This window comes from Olea europaea, chromosome 18 (assembly GCF_002742605.1).
Source record: "Olea europaea var. sylvestris chromosome 18, O_europaea_v1, whole genome shotgun sequence".
NCBI classification, from domain to species: domain Eukaryota; kingdom Viridiplantae; phylum Streptophyta; class Magnoliopsida; order Lamiales; family Oleaceae; genus Olea; species Olea europaea.
In genome coordinates this window covers 14741532-14752418 of record NC_036254.1, presented here as the reverse complement: position 1 = coordinate 14752418, position 10887 = coordinate 14741532, and positions in this window count along the sequence as shown.

Below are 10887 nucleotides of genomic sequence, written 5' to 3'. Positions count from 1 at the left end.
CCATATTCTAAAATTTTATTTATAGATGTTCAATAGATCTAACTTGGAGGTTCAGACTATTGACAAAGTTCGTGCCGTTGGAACAAGAATTTTATTTTCTTTTAATGTTTAGTATTTACTTAGAAAACCTTTTTTTTTTTCAAATTAGAAATTTTATGTTCAAAATAGAAAAATAAGTGTTGAATTTATATGGCATTAGTTGATTAAGTTAATTGATATTTTTATGAGACAATAAAATAGCTTATGTTATTCCGCAAAGTTTTTCAATTTTATTTATTTATTTATTTTTATTTTCTTTTGTATTACAATATGAATAAATTCACTTTTCTTACGATTAAAAAAAAATAAATTCAATAACCTCCGAGACAAAGGTTTCGGGGTGTTACATGATTTCTTTGCTAGTGGGTAATACCGAGGGGATCTGCTACTACCTCTATTGTCTTTCTCCCTAGAAGGTATGATGCATTGAGGTGGTCTAAGTTTCGAACCATCAATTTATGCACAATGTTCAATAAGGTGATTATTAAGTTTTTAAATTTTACGACCAAGTTCTTTACTTCTAAAAATCATCTCTTCTCAGCAGAACACATTAATTGCAAGCCGATTTATTGGTGATAATGTACTCTTGGCTCAGGATGTTTTTCATACAATTGGTGTGGAGAGGTAATATAATCGCTTCTATTTAATGATCAGCCATGTGATTTTTTCTCTTCCTCAAGTGATCTTCAACGGAAAATCATCTCTCTTGCTATTCTTTTTAGTTTCATTGCAGATTATTTCCTGTTGACCCCTAAAATATGTTGCCAACAGATGCCGGACCCACCCGCGCACACGTGAGCGAAAGTCCAACACGCTAAAACACGTGGACGGTCTAAAACAGACAAATCAAAGGTGTGAGAGTAGCTGAACGGTGCGGGATGAGAGCGTTCAAAATCCGGCGGGATGTCGTAGACCGATTGTACAATAATTACCAATCGATGTTTGTAAATGTGTATGTAAAAATGTGTAAACTCGTATTGTGTTGCAAGATAGTAAGAGAAAGTTAAGTAAAGTATTGTTCCTTGTATTGATTCTTGCATTAGCCTTTATATAAGGTGCATGGTGGAGTATTTATAGTGTCACCAGTTAGATCGTGACCCTTGGTTCGAGGTACACGTGGCTTCATCCGGACAATTTACATGTCAAATTGTAGGCATCAGCTGCACCTAACCTGCTATACATTTATTGATTGGCAGAGCCACCTCTACTAGTAACAAGACTTAACATTTACACTCATGACAAACGTCTCATCAATCATTCAAGTAAGATCTTTGTGCAGAAGATCTCTTGGGAGAAATGTCTATGGAAGATGCTGCTTTGTGATTCGAAGGTTGCTACTTCCGCTACTGAGCTTTGGCCAACAGGGCCTCCTTCATTCACATAATACTTCTACTTCAGGGCTTCGGCTCCATTTTCATGGTGCTTCCGCATCATGGCCTCAACTATTTTTCATAGTGCTTCGGCATGAGAGCCTCAGCCACTTTCACAAGGCTTCGACATGAGAGCATCGGCCATATATACCACCTCGGCTGGAATGCCACGTGGTTCGGCATGAGTGAGCCATAGGCCCCAGTGGGTTGGCCAAGTGTGTCAACACATAACAATAGTTCCCCAAGTCCAAGTATAGTCATTTATGTAATGCGAGGACTTTGATGAAGTAAAGCCAGTCAGTTAAGTTGAAAGAAATTTTTGTACCCCAAATAATAGTCCCCCAAGTCCAAGTATAGATATTTATATCATGGTTGGGGTTAGAAATGTGTTGTTGTCGAGGAGTGATGAAAATGATGAAGTCGAGGTTGTTTGAGAACCGAACCTGCGAGGCTTGTTATGGCTGAATTGTGATGAAGCCGAGGTGGTTGAAAAATCGAACATGCGAGGCTTGTTATGTCTGAATTGTGATGAAGCCGAGGTGGTTGAGAAATCAAACCTGCAAGGCTTGTTATGGCTGAATTGTGATGAAGCCGAGGTGGTTGAGAAATCAAACCTGCGAGGCTTGTTATGGCTGAATTGTGATGAAGCCGAGGTGGTTGAGAAATCGAACCTGCGAGACTTGTGGAGGCTGAAATCTAAGGCTCATTGGTAATGATTATTCTCCGGTAGTTGTGCCAATAATTTGATATTTTATGCATATTTTCGAGGAAAGGTGGCTGGATCGTTCAACTTCCAAGGCGTCTGCTGCTGTCGAATTAAAGTTGTAATTATGAGCACAGTTGGAGTTCTAGAAGCAGACGCGTTTGAGGAGATACGTGTAGGACACGGTTGAATCTGAAGCATAGGTTTGAAAAAATCGTTTGAATTCTACGCTTCGGATTTGGTTTAGAATGAAGGGTTCAGATTCACTGGGCTTTGATCAGACGGCTGGGATTCGTTCTGGCCCATTATAAAAGGCAAGAGACCCCTATTTTTCTGGATTTTCATTCTTTGCAATCCGATTTCCTAATAACTCCAGTTTTCCCGCGTCCAAACAGTTGATCTTCTCGTTTTCCGGCGTTACTCCATTCGCGTAGTCATTTTCCATAGGTATTTTCATAGAAAATCCTTTGCATTGAGTTCATTCTGATATGGAGACCACCTCAGGTAGGGAATTAGTAACAATCGCGTTATTCGACGAGGGGGTAAGTCACAGAGGAGACCTCGAGGTCAAACAATATGCTATAACCGAGAAGCCAGTAAATTACAGTGAGGAGCGGGGGGGGCGTCTAGAGTGCCTTCAAATATGAATTTGAAGAGGCTGGGGAAAATCAGGGAGAGGTACTGTGTACCTCATTATGTGAAAATGTTAGTACCAGAGGCTCATGAGCGCGCCTACTATTCGAGGCTCGGGTGCGTGGCGATGAGTGAATACCTATTTAAGGCAGGTATGCATCCTCCTTTGCACCCCTTCTTTAGGGCGGTGCTGAGGAATTTTATGTTGTCGCCGACCCAGGTTCTGCCAAATGGGTGGAGCCAATTAGTTGGCTCGTACTTCCTGTGGAAGGAAGTGTCACTTGGGAAGGACATGCCTCTCCACGTCTTCATGACCCTGTTCCAGCCTAGGGTGATAGGTAAGGAGTCTAGGGGGTGGTATTACTTAACTCTTTGGGGGGCTCACGCACCATTTGTGGTAGGGCTACCTTCTTCCATCAAGGGGTGGAAGGAATCGTGGTTTTGTGTGAAGGGCAGGTGGTAGGCAGTGGAGGGGGATACAACCTTGGCTTGCACAGTACCGACCCAGTACTACGAACCTCGTAAGTCTCCCAACCTAAGTAGTTTACATTCTGTATTCCAAATTTTATTTTTCTAACTATTGAGGCTTGCTGTGCAGATAGCATTATGAGGTTCGAGCTGAGCAGGAAAGAGTTTGAAGTGATAGAGGATATTTACAAGAGACCTCTTAAACTTCGGCACTTCAATCACCTCATCGACCGAAGCCGCTACTTCATGATTTTGAATTGATGGCCTCTAAAGGTAAGAGGCTTGTATACTTGTGCATTTCTTGCTTTTTGTTTCGATGCTGATGTACTGACTTGGTTTGCAGACAAGTTCAAGAGGAGGGAGTACCCAGCCCCAGACATGGCCTCTATCCTTAGGACCACATCCAACATGTCGGTAAGGCCCCTGAAGTCGGCGTCAAGCGATGCAAAGGAGGTTCGGGGAACGGTAGAGCGACTCTCCAAGGAAAGCAACTCCAGAGCTACTGAGGAGGGGGCCCTCAGAGGCCGGAGAAGGCCAAGGAGCCTCGAGGAAAGGAGAAGGTCCCCGAGGAGTCGAAGAAGAGGAAGTTGGTGCACGTTACCAGCTCATCTAGGAAGTTCGGGACCTCTGTGTCCCACGGAGGGAAAGAAATCCCTCAGCCAAAGCTCCTGGAGGCCACTTCCAAAGCTATGAAGGATGAAATGGTGCGGCGTGCCGAGGCTGAGGATGCTGCGGTGAGGAGGGTTGCTGAGAAGGTAGATGATGAAGCTGCCAAGTAGAGATACACAAGAGTCCAAAGGAAATCGTCGAACTTCCTTGCTGGGGGGAGGAGATCCTAGCCCGGCGTTGGTGGAGGCTCTGCCAACCGAGATCCGAAGCGCAACAGAGAGCTTCTATAAATTTTGGACGGACTGATGGCAGTTGCACGCCTCTTCCTGCGATGTAGTGGACCTGACAAGGGCTTTTTTTAGCTAAAGAATGAGGATATTTGGCCTCGCATTGGAGTGCAGGAAGGCCCTTACTGATTTTCAGACGAGGACCCTATTCTCGGAGAAGAAGGTGTCCTCGCTCACAGAGGAGCTGAAGAAGGCCAGGGCCGAGGTAGAGAAAGCGAGGGCCCAAAAAATAGAAGAGCGGCCAAGCTGGAGTCTGCCTTGGCCCAAATCGAGGCCTTGAAGAAAGAGGTTTATGAGTCCCGGTGCGAGGTGGCTTCCTTTACCAAAAAGTGGAGGTCTCCAATGACTGCCAAAAGGTGACTGCTGAGGCCTTGGAGAAGGCCAATCTGCAAATAGCCGGGGCCCAAGATGCATACAAATTCTAGGAGGGCCAAATAAAATGGCACGTGGACGAAATGGCTAAGGTAAGGGAGGAGGCCAATGTGGCGAGGGAGGAGGCAGTCAAAGAATACATTGCCAACTTCCATAACACTGAGGAGTACAATAGCTTCAGCGTCTACTGGAGGAATTATGCCTATGCTGAAATGATGGAGAGAGCTGAGGAACTTTTCCCAAATCAAGACCTGTCATAGCTGAGGTCGGAGTTTGTGGATGAAGTGTCTCAGACCCCAACTGATGAAGCGGTTGGGGATGAGGCAGCAGAGGCAGAAGAGAGTTCTGATGCTTAAGTTGCAGAGGCTCTTGCTGTTGAGGCACCTCCGCCATCATTCGAGGCTTAGGATAGTTTACTTTTCTGTTAATTTTGATGTACTGGCTGTAGGCCCTCCTTTTGTAATATTGAAAATCAATATAATCTTTTTCATTCAATGTTGTTCTTCCAAGTGCATTGGCCTCATTAAGTAATCACACTTAAGGTTGTTTGACGAATTTAATAACCTTGACTTGATATCCCAACTCCAATCACTTAAGTAGATTGTACTCAAGCCACACGAACCATGACTAATATTGGACTTAAGCAAGTAAATTATACTTAAGCTTAATAACTGTGACCTGAATAGACCTTAATACTGGACCATCTTCCAGCTGAATTGAGAACATTGCTATGTCTGATCGAGATGCCTGAAGCCCGTAGTGGTTGGGCCTTGTGAACCTGGGAGAAGAAGTTCGCTTCACTGAGGCTTTTCCCCTTGACTCAGCCTTGCCAAAAGAGGCAAGTGGCGTGCGCCTCAGAGTTCAAGCGAGGTTTCCTAGAGATGGGACGCTGACCTCTCCTCCGAGGTGACGACGCTTCCCAACATGATGGATGGTTCATCAATGTTGAGGCTTCACCCAGTAGCGTTCAGCCTCGCCAAAGGGAGGCAAGTGGCGTGAGCCTCGGAGTTTAAGCGAGGTGGCCTAGAGATGGGACGCTGACATCTCCTCCGAGGTGACGACGCTTCCCAACATGGAGGATGATTCATCCATGTTGAGGCTTCTCCCAGTGACGTTCAGCCTCACCAAATAGAGGCAAGTGGCGTGAGCCTCGGAGTTTAAGTGAGGTGGCCTAGAGATGGGACGTTGACCTCTCCTCCGAGGTGACGACGCTTCCAACATGGTGGATGGTTCATCCATGTTGAGGCTTCTCCCAGTGGCGTTCAGCCTCGCCAAATAGAGGCAAGTGGCGTGAGCCTCGAAGTTCAAGCGAGGTGATCTAGAGATGGGACGCTGACCTCTCCTTCGAGGTGACGATGCTTCCCAACATGGTGGATGATTCATCCATGTTGAAGCTTCTCCCAATGGCCTTCAGCCTCGGCAAAGGGAAGCAAGTGGCGTGATCCTCGGAGTTCAAGCGAGGTGGTCCAGAGATGGGACATTGACCTCTCCTTCGAGGTGACGACACTTCTCAACATGGTGGATGGTTCATCTATGTTGAGGCTTCTCCCAGTGGCATTCAGCCTTGCCAAAGGGAGGCAAGTGGTGTGAGCCTCGGAGTTCAAGCGAGGTGACCCAGAGATGGGACGCTGACCTCTTCTCCGAGATAACGATACTTCCCAACATGTTGGATGGTTCATCCATATTGAGGCTTCTTCCAGTGGCGTTCAGCCTCACCAAAGGGAGGCAAATGGCGTGAGCCTCAGAGTTCAAGCAAGGTGGCTCAGAGATGGGACGCTAACCTCTCCTCCGACGTGACGAAGCTTCCCAACATGGTGGATGGTTTATCCATGTTGAGGCTTCTTCCAGTGGCGCTCAGTCTCGTCAAAGGGAGGCAAGTGGCGTGAGCCTCGGAGTTTAGGCGAGGTGTCCCAGAGATGGAACGCTGACCTCTACTTCGAGGTGACGACGTAGTGTGAGATGAGTTCAATCATGGAAAATTTTATTAAATCATGGAAATGTTACACGAGCTGGGAAAGATCGTCCAGTGAGGTAGTACATTTATTGATAATATATTCGAAGGTGCTCAATATTTCATGGACGGGGTTGTGCCTTGCCGTCCATGTCATCGATCGGTATGTCCCAGGTCGGATCTCCTCTTTGATTCTTACGAGCCTTCCCAATTCGGACCCAAGGTATCAGTGCCTGGCTCCTTGAAGAAGAGGAAAACTCTCTTAAGGACTAGGTTGTTGATTTGAAATGACCTCTTCTTCATCCTTGAGTTGAAGTACTTCGTCATCTTTCTTTGATATGTGGCGAGCTGCAGCTGGGCGTCATCTCTTCTTTCCTCAATGAAGTCGAGGTCGAACCTTCGGAGCTCGTCGTTTGTTATTTCACTAAAGTACAGACGTCAGGGAGATGGAAGTCTGACCTCGACGGGGCTCTTCGCTTCCGTTCCGTATGCCATGAGGAAAGTGTTTTCCTTGTGGAGGTCCTCGTTGTGGTTCGGATTGCCCAAAGCACTTGTGGTAGCTCATCCACCCAGGCCCCTTTTGACACATCAAGCTTCCTTTTCAGGACATGTTTGATGGTCTTGTTCACAGCCTCAACTTGGCCATTTGCTTGTGGGTGGTGAGGTATGGAGAAGTGCTTCTTGATGCCAAGTTCTTCAAACAAACTTCTGACCTTCTTGTTGTCAAACTGTTTACCATTGTCTGAGACGATTGAGTAGGGAATCCCGAATCGGCATATAATGTTTTTCCACAAGAACTTGGAGGTGTTTGCCTCTGTTGTTTTTGCCAGTGGTTCAGCCTCAACCCACTTCGTGAAGTAATCAATGGCCACAATTGTAAAGCTCGCGCCTCCTCTGCCTTTCGGTAGAGGGCCTATGAGGTCCACACCCCACTTCAAGAAAGGCCAGGGGCTGGAGATCGAGGTCAAATCTTGCGATGGTTGTCTTTGAATACGAGAGAATCATTGACATTTGTCACATTTTCGTACAAACTGGAAGGCGTCCTTTTTCAAGGTAGGCCAATAGTACCCCTGTCTCAGTATTTTTTGCGCCAAAGATAGACCTCCAAAGTGATTACCGTGCACTCCCTCGTGGACTTCCCTTAAGATATAGGTAGCCTCTTCTCCTCCCACACATCGAAGAAGTGGAGAGGAGAAGCTCCTCTTGTAGAGTACATCATCAATGAAGAGGAAATGAACTGACCTCCTCCTTAGCTTGTAAGCTTCCTCTTATCAGCAGGAAGTACCTGGTCCTTTAGGTAGGCCATGATGGGCTGCATCCAGGTAGGAGTTCGGGTAACCCACATCACATTGGGGGCCTCGATTGATGGTATGAGGAGGTGCTCTATTGGGACTATTGTGAGTAGTTCGGAGTCCTTGCTACTTGCAAGTTTGGAGAGTGCGTCCGGATGTGCATTTTCCACACGGGAGATCTGGCTCAACTCAAACTTTTCAAATGATGGGATGAGGTTCATCACCATTTTCAAGTAAGAGGCCATGGTTTTGTCTCTAGTCCAGAAGTTGCCATTTACATGGCTAACGACCAACTGGGAGTCGCTACTGATAAGTAGCCTCATCACTTGCATTTCTCTGGCTAACTTGAGGCTTGCAAGAAGCGCCTCATACTCTGCCACATTATTGGAGGCCTTGAATCCGAACCTCACAGCTGAGTTCAGCTTGTGACCTTCTGGGCTGACGAGGACAATTTCGACACCCGAACCGATGTCCCCAGCCGATCCATCAACGAATAAGTTCCACGTAGGGGGCTCGGCATTTTCCATGATTTCTTCCACCTTGGGTAAATTGGCAAATTTTACCACAAAATCAGCCAAGGCTTGGCCTTTGATGGCTGCCCTAGCCTTGAACATGAGGTCAAATTTCACTTAGCTCCATCGCCCATTTCAATAATCTTCCGAAGGCATCAGGCTTTTAAAGTACCTGCCTCAGGGAAAAGTTTGTTAGTACATGTATGGTGTGGGCTTAGAAATAGGGCCTCAATTTCCTAGAAGCCGTGATCAAGGCCAAAGCGAGCTTCTCCATATCGGGGTAACGGGTTTTCGGTGATAGTAGTGCTTTACTTGTATAGTACACGGAGAGTTGTGTCGTACCTTCTTCTCGGATTAGAACCGCACTGATGGCCTCATTGGAGACGGCCAAATATAGATGAAGAATCTCGCCAGGCTTCGATTTGGAGAGGAGGGGGGCCTACCCTAGGTGCCTTTTTAGGCGCTGGAAGACCTCTTCACATTCTTCGATCCATTGGAACTTCTTCCCAACTTTCAACACTTTGAAAAATGAGAAGCATTTGTCTGTAGCTTTGGAGACGAAGCGACTAAGTGCGGCCACTTGTCCAGTCAAGCTTTGTACCTCTTTTGGCTTTTGGGGGACCTCATCTTGCATAGGACCTCAATCTTCTCAAGGTTGGCTTCGATTCCACGTTGGTTGACCATGTATCCTAAGAATTTTCCGGAGGCAACCCCGAAAGCGCACTTGAGGGGGTTGAGCCTCATCCTATATCTTCTCAAGATTTGGAATGTGTTGTTGAGGTGCGTCACGTGGTCCCTAGCTTCCATACTTTTCACAAGCATGTCATCTACGTAGACCTCCATTACCTTGCTGATGAGGTCCACAAACATTTTATTAATGAGCCTTTGGTATGTGGTCTTGACTTTTTTCAACCCGAAGGGCATCATCTTATAGCAGTAAATGCCTCTGTCTGTGATAAAAGAGGTGTGTTCTTCATCGGCTAGGTGCATGAAAATTTGGTTGTAGCCAAAATATGCGTCCATGAAGCTCAACAACTCGTACCCAGCCGTGGAGTCTACCAGTTGGTCAATCCTTGGGAATGGAAAGCTGTCCTTCGAGCAAGCTTTGTTGAAGTTAGTGAAATCAATGCATACCCTCTACTTTTTGTTGTGTTTCTTCACTAAAACTGGGTTGGAGACCCACCTTGGATAGGTGGCCTCCCTGATGAAGCCATTTTGGATGAGCTTCTGAACTTCTTCTTTCAGGGCCTCATACCTCTCAGGGTTAAGGGTTTTTCTCTTTTGTCTGTGCGGGGCAACCTTAGAATCAATTTTCAAGTGGTGGCAACTGACCTTGGGGTCTATGCCTACCATGTCCTCATGCCTCCAAGCAAAGACATCTAGGTTCCTACATAGGAAATCCTTGATCTTTTCTTTCAAACCGTTGGACGGGCCCTTTCCCACTTTCAACAATTTGGATGGATCTTTCAAGTTCCTCAACTGGGGATGCTTGAGGTTCGTGTTCAATTATGCGGGGTCTATCTCATCGATAACCAATATTTTCGATATGGATGGTGTGTCGATCATTCCCACATCTTTCGTTTCGAAAAGAGCATCACCTGGGACATCAGCCATGACTATGTTGGCGATAATCACGTGAACGTCCAGAAGCTCTACCTTTCTAATGGAGCTTAGATAGCACTCTCTCGAGCCTCTTTGGTCGCCTCTTACCGTTGCCATTCTATTTTCCGTCGGGAATTTCATGCATAGGTGGTGGATGGAGGTGACAGCTCCCAATTCCTTTAGAGTTGGCCTACCCATTACTTCGTGGTAGGCCGACCGACTGTCAACAACGAGGAACTCTATAAAGTTCATTGCGGTTTGGGAAGACTCCTCCATCTCCACTACAAGGGTGATCTTTCCTCTCGGAGTGATGCTATCTCCGATGAATCCGTACAAGGGAGTAGTGGTGGGCATCAACTCATGGTCTAGTATTATCTTATCGAAGGTAGACCCGAATAGGATGTTAACAGAGCTACCGTTGTCAACTAGCATTCGCTTGACCCATTCCGGGCTATGACCGCTCTCACCACAAGCGCATAGCAGTGGGGGTAGTGAACCCCTTCAGTGTCCTCCTGGGTGAAGACAATAGGTGGACCTTGATCCCTCCGGGAGCTGTGGCCCACAATATAGCTGGTAAGCGGGGGGCGCTTGACCTTACGGGCATAATTCCTTTTAGCCCGCGTCTCACCACCTACGTATGGGCCTCCAAAAATGGTATCCACCTGGAGGATAGGGGCGTCATCCTGAGTTTTTCGACTCCTTCAGTGTCTACGCGCTTCCTTGGGCCTCTCTGCATCATGCTTCCTTCGTCGCGGGGAAACATTCCTTTGACAGGGAGTGACATCTTCACGCCTAGGTCGGTTGTCATAACTAGGTGGAGGCATGTTCGCCAGAGGTGATTCATTTCTATCCCTGGGGGCTTTCTGTCTGGTACGGTGAGCAGAGTCTCGACAATTTGTTGTGTCATGGCCATAGGACCGGTGATAAATGCAGTATCCAGAGTGGTTCGAATTTGACCTATTTCTAGGTCCCGAACTTCTACCTCGGCCTCTCTCCCTACGAGATCCCTGCGGAGTTCCCATCTGCTGGGTGTCGGTAACTGGGTTGAT